The sequence below is a fragment of the Furipterus horrens genome, unplaced genomic scaffold (assembly GCF_987537825.1).
Source record: "Furipterus horrens unplaced genomic scaffold, mFurHor1.1.pri manual_scaffold_3, whole genome shotgun sequence".
Taxonomy (NCBI): Eukaryota; Metazoa; Chordata; class Mammalia; order Chiroptera; family Furipteridae; genus Furipterus; species Furipterus horrens.
This window is the reverse complement of record NW_028327173.1, coordinates 53,210,377-53,232,684: the sequence shown is the minus strand read 5'-3', so window position 1 is coordinate 53,232,684 and position 22,308 is coordinate 53,210,377.

Below are 22,308 nucleotides of genomic sequence, written 5' to 3'. Positions count from 1 at the left end.
AAAACACCCATACATAGGATTCCATTTATAAAATTGTTTTAAAAGACAAACTAATGTATTGTGAACAAAGCAGATCTGTGGTTGTCTGGAAATGAGGTAGTAGAGGCAAAGAGGAGAATGGATTATACTATGTCATAAAATAACTTTAAAGGATGATGGATATGTTCATTTTCCTGACTGTGACAATGGTTTCACAGGTGTATATTGTGTCAAGACTCACTAAGTTTTACACATTAAATATGTCAGTTGAGTGTGCATAAGTTGTTCTGATAAAGTTCTTTTTTTAATGCTTGTAAATAAAAAGAATATACGGGAGTTGAGAAATATATATATTTAATTACTGGACAATAGCAAACTGTATATGTATTCCTTGGGGCCCCTAACTATAATAAGATAATACCATGGGCATTTTTATGGAATAAGGGAAGTCTAATATAAGCCCTTAATGATAAGCAGAGCACAGGTTGGTAGAGAAATAAAAACAATGTTTCTGGTGAATGGGTCATGTACAATGTCTATAGTAGAATAAACTGTAAAAAATATATAGGGACCTATAGTTAGTTTCGTGTGCTAGAGCTTCAGTTAAAAATAGAAAAATTGGACTGAAAATCAGATAAGCTAGGTCTAGATCTTGACTGCCTGTCACTTAAGCAGTTTATGTTTTAGAAGTTAATAGTCAATTGAAGGTCTTTAGGCAACAGAAAAACTAATCAGATTTTTGTTTTAGAAAGGTCGTGGTGGTAACAGTGTGGAGTAGTAATACAGGAAGAAGACAAAAAGAATTAGGATGACTTCAAAGATATAAGTCTGATCTGAGAGAAGGAAAGTGACCTTGGTTATTTCATATTTGGTAGGGTGAGTTTGGGAGATAAAGAAGAGGAAGGAGACAAGTAAAGAGGAGAAAGTCTGAATACATGAATCCCAAAAAAGCATTTTATTATTTCCTTTTACATTTTATAGCTTTAATGGTCTTTTTCTCTCCTTTAAATTCCCTAGGTTATTTTTTTTTTAATTTAATGACCTGCATATGTAAATATTATTCTATTGGCTAATACTATTGTTTCATTTACTTTAAAAATTCTAACAAAACACTACTTAGTCATAATCAGTTATTAACTTATATTATTAACTTTTTCACTTAAATTGAGGCCACTGTTGGTGCTTTTCTCAGCTCTCCATTTCCAGAAAACACTCCCTTGCCCAATGTAAATTTTCATTAAATATTTATTGCTTATTTTGTAACCACATAAGTCAGTTATTCCCAATATCCAGGGTCCAGTTACTTTTATTTTTTATGAAGAATCTTAGTTCTTTGAGTCCTCTTTGGTTTATAAACATTTTTATACTAAGCTTTAATCATTTATTTTCTTCTTATAATATGAGGTATTTTTGTTCAATTTACTAAAATTAACAAGCTTAATTAGTATATTCTCTACCCCAACAATCAGAGACTCTATCACTGAACTTATAATAAGATCCATGATGTTTGAAATATTTCTGCACATAGTTGGTTAGGTAAGTGACTAATTTACCCTGCATAGTAGATAATTGAAAGATGTAAGAAGAAAGTTCAAAAGCCACAAAGAAATAAGCCTAATATATATATTTAAAATTGTACTTAAAATTCAATTTGAGATTTCTAAATATACTTTTAAAAGGTTGAATATATATATGTAGATGCTGACTTCATCTACTTAATATTTTTAGTGTTGATTGGGTTTAACTTATAGACAATTTCTAACAACCAATAAAATGCAATTCACTCTATTTGCATATATTTAGTATGTAATTTAAAAAGCCAAATTTACAAATTTAGTAAAGAAACCACATCATGTTTACATTATTGCAAGTCAACTGAAATTGTTAAAGCATTAGTCTTTTTTGAATCAATCATCATCAGCAGTAGTTATTGATTTGTAGGTGGACACTTCTTTTCTGAAAGCAGTGTCTGTCTCTTTAATTAAAAACTATAGATACCTTTTATACATCAAAATTTAATTTATTACCTTTTTCATGTGTATATATACATATCTCTATCTATTTATATATCATGTCATACTCCTGGGCAAATTACTTAGATCCTAAAAACAAAAGCTTTTGCCAAAGATTATCTAGAAATTTCAGGCAAGAGTGTTTGGTTACCCCACAGTGTTCCAGTTGCTAATGAATGATATTACCTCCACATTTTTGTGTTCAGGCTTTAGTTTAAAATGGGGGAGAGCCAGAGCACAGCTATATCTTTGGCCTTACTCAGTAGTTCTTCCTTTTGCTTTGGACACTCTAACCTTTTAGTTGCTATGTCTGGAATAATAGCTTTGTTCCAATCACAATCTAAAATGTTCTCCAGGCAACTTCAATATACTAAGGAAAACATGATCTAAGCAATCTATTTTCTGACATTTGTTTACACCTGCCCATCCACAGTGATGGAAAAAGTGACACAGTATTGATCTGTAAGTGACAGATTCCCAGCCAGGTCTGTTTTCCCAGCCCCAACATCACTGAGCAACTCACACCAAAGAATTTACTAATGGCATCCTCTACATATAGACACAAACCCAACTTTAAACACATTTTGTGAAAATCAAAATAACTCTAATATCCTAAGAATCTGTACATGAATAGAAAGCCCTTGCAAAATAAAAATAAATAAAGGAAACTCTCCAAATCATATTCTCTGGTGTATTCAGCTTGTCCAAGCTAAATAAGATGAATCCTCTTGCCTATAGTCAAGTCATTGCTCCATTTAGTAAAACACATTCACAAAACAAAAAGATGCCAGAAAGAGATATCAAATGAAATTCTTAACAGGAGGTAATCAGTGAATTGATAAAAATCAACTAGGCAATTTTGTAACATGTATATAATGGAAGATTGTAAGACAAATAATAGAGTTAGATGACAATAAATGATTAAAGTAAACAAGTTAATATTTTCAGTATGATTGGTTTAGCAATGTTATACAAATCTCTGAACTAGAAAAGACAAAGCATCTTCATAATCTAATTACTTCAAGAGTCTATCAACATAATTCAATTTGGTTGTTTGCATGGTATTGTTACTGAGAGCTTCAGTTGCCATAGTGGCAACATTTCTAAAGATAGTATTTTATAGAAATGAAATATTTTGACTGATTTAAAATGTTTTATAATATCTAAGAATGAAAAGGAAATGTCTATAAATGATACCAAGACAAAATATTTTAAGTAATTAATTATTTTATATTTATAGTGAAATAAAATCTATTAAAATTTTGAACCCTCAGCCAAGATGGAGGCTTAGACTGACACGCTTGGTCTTCCTCTACAACTAGAGAGAAATACAACTACCTCAAAACAAAAGATAACTAGAAATTCCAGAAAATAAAACTACACAGAAGCCCAACGTATGAAGTTATAAATCAGTGGTGCTCATTGGATGGGTAGGGGGGGCGAAATCGGGTGGTGCTGTTTGCAGTAGCAGTGGGGACAGCAGCAGGGGGAGCAATCCCAGCCACAGCCAAGCCCAGGCAACTCATGACCCCAATGCTGGGAAAGGCAGTCCCCCGCACACACACTGCCTCGGACGGTGAGGCCCAGAGGGTGGGAGGACCAATCCCGGTCTCCCAGCAGAGAATAACAGCAGGAATCCATCTTGGACCCCCGTCCCCTCTCAAAGCACCACAGCGCAGTGAAAAAGGTTGTGGATTGCCGCCAGTCACCAGGTTGTGACATGGGCTCTGCCCCCTACAGCCTGCCCAGAAAGCAAAGCAAAACACAAATCTGTCAAAATGAGGCAGACAACTATAGAAATCCCAGTGATGCAGCTCACCGGGCAGCAGATGAAGAATCTGACAGACAAACAAATAAGAAACCTTTCAGAGGCTCAATTCAGAGCTATAGTTATAAGGTGGCTTACAGAATTAACAAAAGATTTGGAACAAGACCGGGAAGGATTGAAAGCCACTCATACTGAAACGAATGAAAACACATACAAGTGGTGAGAAAATAAAATCCAGAGATCAAATCAAAAAACCAGAACATAGGGAAGGAACAAACAGTCAACCAGTGTGGAAAGAGGAAACAGAAAGTAAGGAAAGTGAGGAGAGGATCAGAAACCTCTGGAACAGCTATCAGAGATGGAATATACGGATTATAGGATTGCCAGATGGTGAAGAAGAACTAGAAATTGAAAAATTAGGTGAAAAAATAATGAAGCAGAACTTCCTGAACTTGGGGAAGGAAATAGACTTACAGGTCCAGGAAGCACAGAGAGTTCCAGAAAAACTGGACCCAGGGAGAACCACTCCAAGACACATTATAATCAAATTGCCAAAACTTAAAGATAAAGAGAGAATCTTAAAAGCAGCAAGAGAGAAGAAAAGAATCATGTGCAAAGTGGTCCCAATTAGACTATTAGATGACTTCTCAAGGGAGACCCTGCAGGGAAGAAGGGACTGGAAAGTAATGAAAATCCAAAACCTACAGCCACAAATACTCTATCCAGCAAAGCTGTCATTCAGAATAGAAGGGCAGAGAAAGTGTTTCCAGGACAAAGTAAAACTGAAGGAGTTCATTAGATCCTAACCATTGTTATATGAGATGTTAAAGGGACTAGTTTAGAAAAAGGAGGATCAAAACTATGAACATTAAAATGAAACCTGCATCACAAGAACCAACAACAGAAGCTAGGGAATCAAAACAAAGGCAAACTAGATAGGCAACGAGAGTGGAAAAAGAACTATAGGTATGGGGAACATACTGGGGGGAGGTCAGCAGGGGGGAATGGGGGAGTGGGAGGGATATAGTACAGAGAGTAAGAAGCATAGTAGGAGGGAATGGAATAGACAGGAAGAGGTTGAGAAGAACTATATGCACAACCAATGGACATGGACTAAAAAGGAGGGACAACTGGAGGGAGGGGGGTCACTGGGTGGAGGGGAGCAGAGGGAAGGGAAATTGGGACAACTGTAACAGTATAATCAGCAAAACATTTAAAAAAAAATTTTATAAGAAGCTAAAATACAAACTACCAAAAAATTCTGGTATTTGAGCTTAATCCTAACATTAATATTCTGAATGTACAGTGCCTTACATTTGGTATACACTCAATAAGTCTCTATTGAAGGAACATAAGAAAAATGCCCATTTAAATACCAGTAAACCTTAAATTTGTATTTATTTTGTTGTCATTGATATTGAGTTTCAGAATACATTTATGCTAACAATTTTATTTTGATATAATCTAATAGAGGTTGAACCTAAGTTTTTATTCATTATAATAGTAAGATATATTAAAATATTGGAGTAATTTTTAAAATGAAAAATATGAAAAAAATTAATCAACAGCTCTGGCCAGTGTAGCTCATTTGGTTGGAGCATCATCCTGTAAAATGAAAGGCTGCGGGTTAAATTCCAGGTCCAGGTACACACCTGGGTTGCAGGTTCAGTCTCTGGTCTGGGTGCATGTGAGAGGCAATCAATTAATGTTTCTCTCACATATTGATGTTTTTCTCCCTCTCTCTCTCTCTCCTCCTTCCCCTCACTCTAAAATCAATAAACATGTCTTCAGGTGAGGATTTAAAACAGTGAAATTTAATCAACATATTTTAAATGTTTTGTTGGAGGTCTTTGAGGTCTAGTGCTGTGTTAAATTTATTTCATTAACTAAAGATAAAATATGGATTAAAACACCAATGGCTATAGGGATAAGAGTTATGTAATGTTTAGATTAATTTAATTACTCATAAATCATAAAAGCATAATTTTTAGAAAAACTTGATATATAATAAATTTTAATAAATTAAAAGATGAATCATTTTAAACAACTTTAACAGAAAATTGTATGATAAAGGGGATAGGAACATAAAATGGAGTAAAAATAGCCTCTTCAATAATTGCTGTTGGGAAATCTGGACAGGTACATGCAAAAAAAATGAAACTAGACCACCAATTTACACCATATATCATAATAAACTCAAGATGGGTAAAAGAGTTAAGTGTAAGCCATGACAATATAATTTCAGATATTTCACTCAGCAATATTTTCACTGATATATCTCCTAGGCCAAGGGAAATAAAGGAAGAATAAATAAACATGACTACAACAACTAAGAAGCTTATGTTATGCTAAAGAATAACAACAGCAAAATGAAAAGGGAACCAACCATATGAGACAACGTATTTTTCAATAATACCTCAGATAAGAGACTGATCTCTAAAGTATATAAAGAACTATACAACTCAATAACAGGAAGACAAATAATCTGATTTAAAATGGGCAAAGTACCTGAACAGACACTTCTGCAAGGAGGACATACAGAAGGCCCATAGATGTATGAGAGGATGCTCAACATCACTAGCCATCAGAGGGATGTAAATAAACACCACAATGAGATACCACCTCATAGTAGTCAGAATGACCATCATCAACAAACAAGTGTTGGCAAAGATGTGGAGAAAAGGGAACCCTAGTGCACTGTTGGTGAGAATGTTGACTGGTGCAGCCACTATGGAAAGCAGTATGGAATTTCCTCAAAAAACTAAAAATGAAACTGTCTTTTAAACCAGCAATTCCACTGCTGGAATTATACCCTAAGAATCCTTCAACAGCAATTCAAAAGAACATATGCACGCCTATGTTCATAGCAGTGCTATTTACAATAGCCAAGTGCTGGAAACAGCCTAAGTGCCCATCTGTAGATGGTGAATCAACCAATTGTGGTACATTTACACAATGGAGTACTAGGTGACAGAAAGAAAGAAGGAAAGTTCTACCTTTCACAACAACATGGATGGAACTGGAGAAACTTATGCTAAGTAAAATAAGCCAGGCAGTGAAAGACAAATACCATACGATCTTACCTAATACAGGAACCTAATGAACAAAAAAACACAAATGAGTGAAATAGAACCAGGGTCATGGAAACAAGGAACAGACTGACAGTGACCAGAGAGGAGAAGGAAGAGATGGAATGGGGAAAAGATGGGGTAGAGTCTAGTCACGGAGCATGTATAAATGACCCACGGACATGGACTACAGGGAGGGAATTGATTGGGAGCAGGGATAAGGGGCAGTAGATAGTAACAGTGAAAAGATTGGGACAACTGTAATAGAAGAGAAAAAAAAAAGAAACAAACAAACAAAAAAAAATTGTAAGCACAACTTCTATCACAAATACTCTGTCCAAAGGAGAGATAATTAACTTTTCTGGAGGGCAAACTTTTTACTAAATAATATTCTAGATATTTTATGAGTTAACTCTTAATTCTTACAACAATCCCAGGCATTTGTTCCATTTTATAAGGAAGGGGAAAACTGTTCTCCATGTTGAACCCCAACCAATCTGACTTCAGTTTCTGTGTAACTACTCTAAACTGTTCCTGGTTATTTAACTTTATAAGGGGCAGGAGAAACGTCAAGGTCTAAACTTCTATATTTTTTGGCAGAGATTGTTTTCACACATTTTAAACTTTTCAGTGGATAAAAACAAAAAGCTATTTTTTTCCCAATGCAATTCCTGTATAATACCTCCATAGTTCAATATTCCTATAATGTATAATTTCAGGCATTTTAGAAAACATTATTAAGTGTTATTACTGTAATTCAGTTTGAGGCACAGTGATATTTTTTGTAGCATCTCTGGGAGATATCATGTGCTCATTAGAAGGGAAATATTCTGACATCAATACCTTTAGGCAGTTTGGTAGAGAAAGAAATGCATTTGAATATAAGTCCCATAATATAGACAATCATAGCTACATTGCAAGTTCAGAAAGAGGAAACGGTGCTGATCCTAAATAAAAATAGATATTTGTTAGAAGGTTTAAAAATTCATTTTCATATAAGCTATAATTTTCAGAAAACTAGAAAAATAACCTGCTATAATACAAATAAAGAACCCTATCTGTCATATAACCTTTAATTATAATATGGCAACTGTAATTTCACCTAATTAGAAAAGGTGAATCCAATTTTAATTGCAAATTATCCTTGTTATGAAAGCTCAGAGTAAAGCATCATCAAACTGACAGACTCAGTCAGTATGGACTTAGGTGCCCTATAATGCAACATTTTTTATTAATTGGTGAGTCATTCCAAAAGGCTCTTACATGAAACCATTCAGTGGTTTTAATGCTAGTAGATATAGCTTTATAATTAAGACTTGTAATATAATATGTGAAAATGAACACTCTACCCTTCTTCAATCTCCTTAAATGTCCATTTTCTAATTTGTAAATGGGGATAAAAATAGCCACAGTCCTATGGAATAACAAGGATTAAATGAGAAAACATGGAAAAAATAAAAGGGCATTTAATGTGTTCAACTGAATTTAACTGCAATTACCTTAGGATTATATACTTTGAGAGATATACAATTCTACAAAGAGTAGAGACAAATATTCATTACAAATAAAATCTTATATCAGGTTCTAGTTTTAGGATCTACAAAGCCGGAAATTCTATTGGTTGACTATGTGATTTAGCTCAATAAAAAAAAAAAGAGAGAGAGAAAGAAGTGTTAAATTTATAAGATATTTAAAATGACCAGATTAATTTTGATTGGACAAAATAATGTGTTAAAATATGTATGTAAATAAAGTGCCAGTGTTCTATTCAGAGTAGAAAGTATGGAACATCTTCAAAAAAGAATTCCCTATAAATTACATACACAATTCTATATACTAAAGAAAAGAGTCTAGGCTTCAGGTTTAAGTCACTCCAAAAATCTATAAAAAAACTAATGTCCTAAAATCAAAATTAGTTATTAAAAATAGTACTAATCAAATTCTTAGAATCTCTGACAAATAACACAAGTCAAGTTATTATAAAAATAATATAAAAGCATCTTTTATAGTCTACCAACACAACATAAAAGAAGGTGAGTTATTTTTTTTTCTCTACTGGTTTAGAAATGACTTTAAACATTTTTAAGTTCTTGGATTTTGATACACCTAAATAACACAGAGAAGTGAATCTCACTAGGAGTTGTTATTTTATAATATATTATGTTTTATGGTTTTATATTTAGTAAGAATGACTTATAATGCAAACAACAAGTTACCAAGCAGAGATCAATTCCAAAGTTTCCTACCAGAGGTCCCAAGAGAATAGAGGGCAGTACTAGAGAAAAAAAACTTTAAGTATTGGTCAGAGTTCTTCATCAATGTATTATTTTAAATATAATTTCAAGAGAATTATATAAAGTTCTCACCAATGTTGTGAAAGGCATCTTGTAGAAAAATTTACCAGCATAGAATGTGCAAAGGAAATTGTGTACATTTTAATATTCAAGGAATGTTTCAACTTTTGGATTTTCTGATTTATAAAGGCTGGAATTTAAACAAATAAAATATATATAGTTTATTTATTCTCTAATGAAATGAGAAAGTTTTAAAAGCTGAAGCTTGAGGAACTACCAAGAGATCCATTAAACTGTAACAGATACATGAATATTACACAGGATGCAAATAATCAAAATAATGTAGGAATCAAGAGTTCTAAATGAGTATAGAATAATAGTAGTTTTACAAATTATAGCTAAGAATTTTAGCAATCTAGGGAAATAGTTGTAATGTGCATAAGAACATGTTTCAAGAGCTACCTATGTGCATGAACTGTTTCTGTTCTTCTAAATATTTACAATGAAACTTTAAAGTACTAAAAGAAGTCAGTTATTATTAAGGTTTTATAACTACAGGATGTATGCATTTAAATCAGATCCAAAAGTGAATGGGAAAATGTAAACTTTTTTTTATAAGTATATTTTATTGATTATATTGTTACAATAGTTCCAATTTTTCCTCTTTGCTCCCCTCTGCCCAGCACCCCCCTCCCTCAGCAATCTCCCCTCCCCAAGTTCATGCCCATGGGTCATACATACAAGCTCTCCTGCCTCATTCTTTCATATATTCTTCTTCTTTTTTAATAATTAATTAATTAATTATTTTAATAATAAAAAATAGCAATCCCTCCCTCTCAGACTTAAGACCATTTATCATCTTATAAAGGACAATGTGCGAAGGTCTCGAGCTCCTCTAGCTGCTTCAAGCTGGACATGGTTGTCGTCCTACCTACCCTTGAGTCCAGAAATCCCTACTAAGAGTGTAGGTGTGGAGCCAGGGGTGGCCTTCCCACATGGGGAAGGATCATGCAGACTCCAGGTCAGTTGGCTGTCCCCAGACAATGGCATGCTTGATTTAACAGGCCGGCATCCTTGTTGTATTCTGGAAGCAACAGACTTGGCAACAGGGTTAAAAGACATCATTCAATCCAAAACCATTAGATGACAAAAGGCAGGTATTAATTTTTCAATGTCCCACATTAGGAAAAAGAAGAACTTCTTTGGAGGAAGGTGTGGCAGGTACATCTCACCTGTCCAAAACCCTTTAGCCCATTATACTTAGTTTGAGCTGAGGGAAATAGTTTAGGTTTCCCCCCTCTCAGACCTCTGGGCTCTTTCTGTCTAAGCCATTAGGACAGAAAAGAGAAACCAGTTTTAAAGTGAAGCCCACAGACCACCTCGTTCTTCACCAACCCAGCCACTTAGTTCAGCCAAACCATTGAGTGTCAGGAGGCAGCGATGCAGACAGGGTTAAGTGAGGCCTATACGTACATACAATCACTCAGGTAGTGAGATCATAGGCTTATGCCCTTTGAAAACAGAAAACACATGTTAATTTATGTAACATAACCCACATACAAGTCTCTAAATCTGTAGGACTGTCTTATCAGAAAGACATCTAGTTGCAAGGCATTTGACATTCTTCTTGCCTGTAAATTAAACGTCTTTGATAATAACACAGACATAGTTTAACTTTCAAATGAAAACAAACTTTAAATGAAGATAAACTTTAAAGATGGTTAGCTGCACTACTTTATAGTCCACCACTGAGCATTGTGATTTTCCTTGAATCACGATTTTACTCCTTAAGATTACCATCCTTGTCATTAAAGGGACTGCACTAAGTCCATTTTTAATTTATCCTGTTCATTTGCATAAACACAACAAGAGAAGAACATTATCACTTGTGATCTTTAGTTCTGCTTTGCTGGAACTTACGCAAAGAATATTTAGGGTGACCTTCAGTCTGCCCTTCAGGGCACAGAAGCAGAACCACATACCTGGCATTCAGCCTTGCCTGTAAACACCTGTCTTTTCCAAGTTCTTCTGGTTTTCATTGTGCCTTAAGGTCCCTTCTAGCCATCTTTCAGGAAAACAATCTTCATTCCTTCCCTGGAAGAATTGCCATGGAACGCACATCCAACCAAGGTACCAGGCCTTTTATCTCGTGGGCTTTTATTACCTTTGAAAGTCAATCCCAGTTCCCTAGGGCATTTTGGTAACAACCAGAGCCCAAGCATGTCTCCTTTATGTATGACAGTCCAGTCAAAGTCTTGGTCAAAAAAACCCTCTATTAACAACTGCTCTTATTAGTTTTATGCAAAGAAACTTATATCATTACTTACTTGTTTAGAATGCCAAACTCTGGAGGGATCAGATAGGGAGAAAAATATATAGTGTGAAGAAAAATCCTTGTCCTTCTAATATTCAGTAAACTGACATTTCCATTCTTTATATTTTCATTTTTCCCCCACTAAAGAATTTTTTTGTTTGTTTTTCCATTACAGTTGTCCCACTTTCTTCCCCCTCTTGCTTCCCTGCATTCTGCCAACCCTTCTCCCACATTCAGTCCCCACCCAGTTGTCCATGTCCGTGGGTCATTTATACATGTTCTTTGACTAGATCCTTCCTCTTATTACTCCCTTCGCTCCCTCCCATCTCTCCCTTTGTTACTGTTAGTTTTTTCCTTGTTTACATACATCTGGTTCAATTTTGCTCATTTGTTTGTGTTGTTCATTAGTTTCCCATAATAGGTGATATAATAAGGTATTTTTCTTTCATTGCCTAGCTTATTTCGCTAAGCATAATTCTCTCTAGTTCCATCCATGTTGTTGCAAATGGTATAAGTTTATTCTCTCTTTCAGTACTTATTCATTGTCATTTTCCCCCTTTGTACTCGTGTTCCTCTCTTTCTCTCTTTGTTTCTTCATCTTCTTAAAGCAGACCCTTTAGGATCTCTTCCAATGCTGGTTTGATGTAGATGTATTCTTTTAGCCTTCTTTTGTCTTGGAAACTCCTTATTTCACTTTCCATTTTGAATGAGAGTCTTGCTGGATAGAGTATTCTTGGTTGTAGGCCTTTGTTTTTCATTGCTTGGAATATTTTTTCCTATTCTCTTCTGGCTTGTAGTGTTTCTGCTGAGAAATCTGATGATAGCCTTATTGGAGCTCCCTTGTATGTTATTAGTTGTTTCTCTCTTGCTGCTTTTAGGATTCTCTCTTTGTCTTTGAATGTTGCCATTTTAATTATGATGTGTCTTGAAGTGGGCCTGTTGGGGTTCATCTTCATTGGGGCCCCCTGTGCTTCCTGGACTTGTGTGACTCTTTCTCTCCTCATGTTAGGGAAGTTCTCTGTCATTAGTTTTTCAAAGAGGTTTTCTATCCCTTGCTCTTCTTCTTCTCCTTCTGGAATTCCTACGATACGGATATTATTATGCTTCATGTTGTCCTCCAACTGTCTTAGAACTTCTTCAGTCTTTTTTCAATTTATTGCACTGTTTGGGAGTTTTTGTATAAGTTGTCCTCCAGCTTGCTGATCCGATCTTCTGCTTCCTCTAGCCTGCTTTTAATTCCTTCTACTGTGTTCTTCAATTCAGAGATCATATTCTTCATTTCCTCCTGGCTCTTATTGATAGCTTCCATGTCTTTTTTCATGCTGGTGTAATTCTCAGTAAGTTCCTTGTAGTTTCCCTGGAGTTCTTTGTAGTTTCCGCTGAGCTCATTGAGCTTCTCCATAATCCATGCTTTCAATTCCTTATGTGATAGTTGGCTCCCCTCTATTTCATTTAGCACTCTTTCTGGGGACTTTACCTTTCCTTTCGATGGGGGGTTGTTTCTCTGTCTCCCCATTTTTGTGACTCCTATTGTTTATTGGAGCTTCTTAGAATGATCTGCACTTCCTGGATCTGGCCCTGGTGGCGTCAGATACTGTACCAGTCTGGGCCTAGGCAGCCTGTTGGAGACTTCCAGGGATCTACTGCCTTTGTTTGACTTCTTTAGTTGTTAATCTATTCAATCTGTGATTAGCCATCAGGCTTAAGGACCATGGGTGTGGCAGCTTAATTCCTGTAGGCAGGGTTTTTGCTTCCCCTCAGGCTGATGCCACTTGGACGGGGTGGGGGGTGGGGGGTGGGGGTGGGAAGGTCTGCCTGCGGTACTGGAGATGAGTCAGCACTGGGACCTGGTCAGCCGTTTTCCCCATTCTCCCCTCTAAGCCACCACACCAAACCCTCCCCAAGCATATCCAGTCCTCTCTGCCTTCCTTCTGCTTGAGCCCAGGGTAAGTGGGGGCCAAAATATTTTTGTATGTGATCCGCTTAAGAGTTCTTTTTCTCCAACTTTTGCTCCCCAGCTAGCAAGAAACCCTGTGGCATTTTGCTTTTCACAGCTGGATATTATTTTACTTTCCACTCTGTTGATGTAGGCTGGGAAACTCAGCTGGGGATTTAGACCCTGCCCTTCTCAGGGGGAACCCCCAGCTGCTGAGCTGTTTCTCAGTCCCTTCAGCTGCCACCTGTGTGAGCCCAGCCAGCCCTTCTGAATCTCTGCACTCCCTACCGGTCACGTTGTGATGTAGCGGCCTTTTCTGTCTCTCTGTGGTTATAAGACTTCTCTCCAGCTAGTGTTCAGTTGCTTATTCCAGATGATTTTTCAAAAATTAAGTTGTAAATCCAGACTAGTTCTGGAAGGAGGTTAGTGTAGCTTCCATTTAACTCTTCCACCATCCTGTTTTCTCCTCACCGAGTCTTATGAGGGTGAAAGTGTTTATAGTAAAATCTAATTTGCAATTCATACAAAGTCACAGTATAAAACTGCATATTGATCCAAACTGTATTTTAAGGTATATAAAGAGCTCAGCAGTCATAACAGTCATGACTTTCATCAGGATCAGTCTGATATTTATTTTAGTTCTGTAAGATACATAATAAATCCACAATGAATTAAACTAGCTAGATGAATGTGTGTGTGTTGTATGTGTATAATGTAATACTAGTACATTTCAAACCAAAGTTATATATCTTTTGTGATGTTCAGATTTCTTCTTTGTAATACTTGTTATTCCTTTTTATCTAACAACATAAGTGTGTGTCTTATCCTAAATCTAGGGTTCTCTGTATCTTGAATAAATCTATACTATAAGAATTTTCAACCTATGATTCAACATATTTGACATAAATTCCAAAACATGGAAATGATCCATTTGGATTCCTCTCCTTGTTTTCAAAATATTATAATTAGGATTTTCAATATTATAGTGTACAGATTAAGTTTATTCATTTCTACACAAACAAATTTTACCCAGTTCCATTTGAGTAGGTCTATGAGATACTGGGTAATGAAAATGGAATATGAAAATAATTACTACTGGGAAAGTTTTGCTTTCACAGTACACAATATAATTGTTCATACATGTCATTCTCTTGCTACTAATATCATAAGAAAACTTTACTGCAGTATAAAAATTCTTGAACAAACTCTTAAAAAATAAAACTACTCTATCTTATTCTGGACTTTAAAAAGTTCTCGGTGAATTAATTATCCAAATATTAAGTGAAATATCAAATATATATGTGGTAAATGAAATGGAAGACAGACTGAAAAATAAAAGAATAAAGAGCAATAACGGTGAAAATAAAATAACTACATTGGAACTTATTAAAATCAGCCTCTACTTTACAAAATTAGTATGTTGGTTATTTCTATAAAGATATTGTGCTACACATTTTTAGGTGAGATAATATATACAACTCTAGTATTTACTTGTTTTAAATCCTCTTTACATGGCATCATCCTTCCAATTGCAAGTGTCTTTTAAATTAATTTACTCAGCATTCTTTTTATGAATAGTTTTAATAGCTATTTGGTGATTTTGCTACCCAGCCTCTATTCACTTTGGGTTCAGTCATATCATTTTAAACACTTTCTGAGAAAATATTTCTTCCCCAATCTATACCTGTATATGTGCTTTGAGAGGGGCTCTAGCCCTCTCTTCATAAATAGAGTATATAACCTACATTCATTCTGGCCACATTTATTGGTTTAGGATGAGCACATAGTAGTTTGTGCCACTAATGCAGTATGGATATATTTGTTTATTTTTTAACTTTAAATATTTCACTTAAAACTAAAAAAGCATTTATTCACCAATAAGCCTATATATGACAAATGCACTACCAAATTGATCTCTCTTGAATACTATTCCTCAAATACACCAAAACTTTTTAAAAATATTTTATTTATTTATTTTAGAGATACGAGAAGAGGGGGAGAAAGGGAGGGGCACACTGATGTGTGAGAGATACATTAGTTGATTGCCTCTTGAGCACCCACAACTGGGGACCTGGCCCACAACCCGGGCATATGCCCTGACTGGGAATCTAACCTGTGACACTTCACAGGCTGGCCCTCAGTCCACTGAGCCACACCAGCCAGGGCACACCAACAATTTTATTTCTTTAAAGTGAAGGAGAAGCAAAGAATACTGTAATTTGATTGAATACATAATTCTTCCACAGTGAATTGATTTTGGTAATGTTCCCGATTTGTTAATGCCTCCTCCATCCTCATGGACTCTGACCTTGGCCATGTGAAGTCCTTCAGCTAGTGGGATAGTAACAAACATGAGAAAAGCATACTTTAAAAGCATACTTAAAAAGCATTTGTACATGAGGTCTTACTCTCATGCTGCTCTTGAAAACTTGCTGTTATGATGGTAAATGGGTCAGCAGCACCTTATAACAAGTCATCACAAATGTATTGGTTTAAGATGATAGAAATGCATTATCTTATACATTTGGGAGAAGTCCCAAATCAGTGTTCCCGGTCAGAAATCAAGGTTTCAACGGGGCTGCAGTCCTCCTGTGGCTCTAGGGAGAATCTGCTTCTTGTTTCTTCTAATTCTGGTGGCTAGAGCACTCCAGTCTCTGACTCTGCATTCACATTGCCTCCTCCTCTCTGGTAGGAAAGTTCCCTCTGTCCTAAAGAATTTATATTTTCATTTAAGGTCCACCCATAAAATCCAGGATAAACTCCCACCTTGAGTTTTATTTATTTTTTTAAACTTAATCACATATGTAAAGTGTCTGACACATAAGATAACATTTACAGGATCCAGGGACTAAGGTGTGGACATTGGTAGGGTTCATTTTAGAGTTTACCACAGCATCCTTCTCCCATTACCAACTTCAAGAAAAAGAAAGGCTTTCATACTATTTGTATACTTGGTATTGCTATATATATATGTAATATACATAGCTATATATATATATGTGTGTGTGTGTGTGTGTGTGTGTGTGTGTATGTGTATATATTTCAAATCTCCATTTTATAATAATTATAAGGTTTCTATTCCCAGTTTGTAAAAAGTTTTTGTCTGAATGGGTTTTGAATTTTATTAAATAATTTTCCACTTCTATTAAGACAATCACTTGATTTTTCACTTTCAATCTATTTTTGTGCTGATCAGCATTGATTGAGTTTCTAATGTTAAGCCACCCTAGCATTCATGGAAAAATACCAATAATTCAAGTTGCACTTTCTTTTATATATGTCTATATTTGATTTGCTAGTATTTTATGTCGGAGTTCTTAATTATTTTGTGAAATACTAGTTCGCAATTCTCCTCTCTTGTAATGTTGGGAAACTTTTGATACCAAGGTCTTGATGTGCATATTAAAAGGATTGAGAAATCCTTTTACTTTGTCTTTTGGAAGAATTTGTGTGAGTTTGGTATGATTGTTTTCCTCAAGTATTTGTAAGATTATACATAAAACCAATATGGAGAATTTTCTCTGTGAAAATCACTTATGATAAAAAATATCAATAACAGACAAATAATTTCAAATATTTAAAAAAATCCATTACTTCTTCTTTTGGTAAATCCAAATAAATTTTCAAAAAAAGTACATATCTCTAAAATTTCAAGTTTAACAAAACATAATTGTTATAAAATGGTCTAATTATCTTCTTAATTCCATATACATATGGAATTTGTATTTTTCTTTTTTTTCTTGTCAAATAACCAACTTTAGCTATAAAGATTTAAAATATGTTCCATTTCCTTGGTTTTTACTCTTATCTTTAATTACTTATTTACTTCTATTTTCTTTAGAATGAGTTTGTACATCTTTTTTATCATATTGAGCTAAAACCTTAGGTCTTTTAGTTTAATTTTTTTTTTTCTAATTCATGCATTTGAAGCCAAACATTTCCATCAAAACACTTTTCTAGCTTTATCCCCTATGTCTGAGATGACATTACCTTATGATCCTTCAGTTCAAAGCATATTCTAATGTATGTTGTGAATTATTAATTACCCAGTTGTTGTTTTTACATTATTGATTTCAGCTTATCTTATTTGGACAGTTAATCTATTTACATTTATTATAACTACATAATTTTTGTTTACCATTTTGTTTTTGTTTAAAATACTGTTCTATATTTTATTTTTTTTTATTTGTTACATTATTTTGGATTTTCCAAATAGTTTTCTAAATTATTTTTCTTTTTCTAACACATTATTTATACATTCTAGCACTTCTAATGGCTATAATAGAGATGGGAACTTAAATCCTCAGTGTATTTCAACTTAGTAAAAATATTTTTAATCAGTGTTCAGATAATATCAGACCTTGGATCTAATTTCCTATCTGTCTTTTATTTTTGACACAATTTAAAAAATATTCATTCTAAATATTTAAACTCCATAAGAAATTATTATTATTACTTAGTATGGTCAACATTTATTTATATTTGTCATACGAATTTGTATCCATTCTTTTACTCTTTAACTTTACTTAAACTTTGTGTTTCCTTTTGGGATTACTGACTTCCTGAACTTTAACATTTCTCTAGTTCTGCTGCTTTAACAGTAATTTCTGTTATGTTTTTAAAATGTCTCCATTTAATCTTCTTTCTCTTAATTATCTTTTATGTAAATTCTATTTTTCAGTTCTCCTCCTCCACTGGCACTTAGATACCATTCCATTGTTTAGTACTCTTCAGAGTTTCTGTTGAAATGTTAGGTATCATTGTCATCGTTGTTACATGAATAAAATGTATCTTTCTTTTCTGACTGCTTTTAAGATAATGTTTTATCTTTGTGTATTATCAGTTTTGCAATAAGATATAAAAATGTATTTGTCTTATATTTATGTTGTTTTTATCCTGCTTTTGTTTTATAGAATTTTAATAGTGAGCTGATTGATATTGTTAATCTATTTTAGTATTCCAGATAACAATCTTGAAATATCAGTTCAGCCTCACTCTCACCTCTTCTTTTCTGGAACTAAATCACACATATTATTAACTTTTAAATGTTTCTCACATGTCCCTTTTCTTCTTCTCTAATTTAAATATTTTTCTGGATTTTAGTTGAAAATATGCAACATAACTACTATGAATAATGCAAAACAAATAAGTGTGAATGCATATAATCCCAACCTGTATTTAGAATTCTAAACTCTCACATTTAATACAATTATGTATTTCTTACCATATTTAAGGCATTTCTATTTAAATAATTTACTATCCCTTCAAACAATTAAAATTATTAATTTTTTTATTTTAATTATTTTTAAAAGGCTGGGTCAAGCCATTTGTAATGCTGGTATAAAGCACCTAGACAGTGTTTAGTCAGAGTGAACATTTTAATTCAGCAGTGAGGAAAGGGAGTCAGTAGAGCAGGATTGTATACCACGTCTGTAGGTTAAGGCAATGGTTTAAATGTGAATTGCCACTATGGGATCTTAAAGTCAGAAAATCTTTTTAGTTTTAACAAATGCTGAGAATAGGAGTGATATTTGGTGTAGATTGTGCTACTTTCCTCCATTTAGAACAAGACTTATGCCAAGGTTATTTCAGTATACATTCTTCTGACATTGACATAGAAATTATATATGTACATAATGTACTCATACATACACACTCAGTCTTACTATATTCTACTACTGTGGATGAGTTTTTCAGGCACATTTCTAAAGGCTGCCCCTCTGTTCGCTCCCTAGATACAAACCCATTTCACTTGTTCTGGAAATTGTCTCTCCTTCCTTCTGCACATCTCCCTTTTTTCTCTCTCCCCTCTCTTCTGTATTATCAGGTTTACACCCCACACTGTATTATTCCTAACCACAAAGAAACATGCAGCTATAGGTTATATTACAAAAAAAAATATTTACTACCATGACTTAATTTTTCTAAATAGTTTCTACTTACAATAAGTTGTCTGGGGTTAAGCATGTGGGAGATTGTGATTAAAAATTAATATCTTGAGAGTTTTCGAGATGAAACTATTTTGCATTTTAATAATAATGAGTTCACAAGTATATATTACACTAAAAGTCATACAGTGCTTACCAAATATTATTTATTGTACATTTATGTAAAACATAAACATTTCAATCAATAATAGCACCACATCAACCATTAGTGTAATCTACTAGATAACAAAGAATGCAAATTATAAATGAAAATCATAAATAGTAGAAGATGTTTTTAAATTCCAAATGTGTTAAGAGGATGTAATGTCTTTCAATCACTGACAGTTAGAGAAATTGGGGTGTTTATACCTTTTATATTTACTGTAATTACTTTCTTATGATTAGGTCAAATCTACTTTGTTATTTACTATAGGTTGCTTTTTCCTTTTACTTTCTTTTGTTGTTGTTGTTGTTCTTCTTCTGACCATTTTGGATTAACTGATTTTTTTTTTTTTATGAAGGAGCTGCTGTAGTTCCTTTGTTGATTTAATAAATGTTACTCTATTTTTGTTTTTGTTCTTTTGAGATCGCTTTAGGATTTATATTATAATTGTACTTATATCTGTCTACTTTAAACAATATCAATTTACTTTATATATTGCATACAACTTCACAATTTCAATTTTTCTACTTTTATATCTGAGCCATTGCTGTCATAAAATTTACATTTGTACACTATAAACTTTGTAATTTATTGCTATATTTTACATTCAATATTCACATCTCTTCTAGAGTAAGTTTTTTAATTAAAAGAAGTCTTACATTTACATCTGGTGTTACTGTTTCTAGAGCTCCTTATTTCTCTGTGGAGATTCAGGTGCCCATTTGTCCTATTGCACTAACACTTTAAGTAATTCCTTTAATATTTCTTGTATTATAAGACATCTGTTGATGAATCCCAGTATTGCACCTGAAAAATTATTTATCTCCCTTTCACTTTTGAAAGAAATTTGTGCCTGCTTTAGCATTCTAGGCTGACATATATTTTTCTCTTTCTGTACTTTAAATGTTATTCTATTTTCCTCTCACTTGCATTGTTTCCAATGAGAAAGATGCTGTCATACTTTGGTTCTATATACATAATGTCTATTACCTGACTTCTTTTAAGATATTCTCTTTATAACTTGTTTTAAGCAATGTGAATATGATGCATTTGCAGTTATTTCCCCTTCTAGTGCTTTGGGGGGTTCGTTTGTTTGTTTGTTCAACTTCTCTGATGGGGTGTTCTGAATTCCATGCAATATGAATTGTCTTCAACCATAATTTCTTCAAATATTTTTAGTTTCACCTTTTACTCCTCTCCTTTAGGGACTACAGTTACAGACTTATTTGGCCTCTTGAAATTGCTCCACAGTTTATTGGGAGTTACTTTTCTGAAGTCTTTTTTTATCTCTACTTCATTTTGAATAATTTCTATTGCTATGTCTTCATGTACACTAATCTTTTCTTCTGCACTGTCAAATCAGCTGACAATGCCATCTACTATGATTTTAATCTCAGGCATTAGAATTTTTATCTCAAAAATTTCCATTTCATAATGCCATGTATATTCCCTGTTTCCTCTCATTATTTTTACCTTACCTCTAGGCTTTTGACCACAAGGGGTAGAGTTACAATAACTTAATTTTCTTCTCTACCAATAGTATCAGTGTCAATTCTGGAACTGTTTTGATTGACTTTTCTCTTCTTTATATATTTTCTTCATACTTAGTAACTTTACTAGATGCCAGTCATTATGAATTACATTTTGTGTCTTGAATATTTTCATGTTCTATATTCTTCTGCTTTGTTTGGGGATGAATATATCTTCAAAATAGTTTGTCCCTTTTAACACTTATTTTCTCAATTTCTTTTTGCCAACTTCCAAGGCACTCAAACCAATCCCTCATGAACTCTGAGGTCTTCCAGTTTGGCTGCAGGGAATGGGCACTCTTTCCAGCCCTCGAGTAGAAAAGCACTGCAGACACAGTTTCCCATAATCATTTCAAGCAGTTCTTTTTAGGCTTAAATAGTTTTTCCACATGCATCAACTGTTTGGTATTCAACTAAATATCAAGAGGAAGCCTCCACAGATCTCCAGAATTTCTCTCTCGGATGTAGTTCTCTTCAGTCTGCTGCTCTGGCCTTCAAACTCGAGTGTCTTTGGTTTCTCAAGAATCCAGATCTATTTCCTCAAATCAAGGGGACTGCTGGGCTCTAACTGGGTTCCTCTTCTTGCACTACAACTAAGAATCTTTCTCCAGGCATTAAAACTGTATCACTCTTATGGCCTTATCTGTCATTTGCTTCTTCACTACCTCACAGCAAACATTTTGAGTACCATTGTTTCACATATACTATAGGTTTTAGAGTTGTTTAAGATGCAAGAATAAAAGTAGTCTCTTTTAGCCTATCAACTAAAATATATGTATATTAACTAGAAACTATATATACATTTTAAGTGATAAAACTATATATAACTTAGAATTAGTTGAGTATAATATATCAACTTTATTTAAAATATAAGTGTGTTTACATGTTTCTGTGTATATATTATACTAATGTTTATAATGCTTATTTAACTTTGGATGGTGGATGATATTTCTTTGTTTTCTTTAATGTTCAGAATTTTCTACAATGAACATATACTATCTTTATGATTATAATGCAACTATATTATGTTTTGATTATAATACCACTATACTATGTTTTACTAATAATTAGAGCTATGAAACTGTTTAGACATAAAGTGCAGTTATAAGAGCAGTTTAAAGAGGTTTTCTTGGCATGTCTTACAATCAAAGTGCTGTCAGCTCATTAGGAATACATGCTGCTAAACAGGTTAAGTAAACTGATGGATCACCTTTCTGCTTATTGTCATTTGTTTTCTTGATTCATTGTTGCATAATGATTTTTAAATATCCATGTATATATTAAAATATGACTGGTGTATTTAGTACACTAAAAGCAA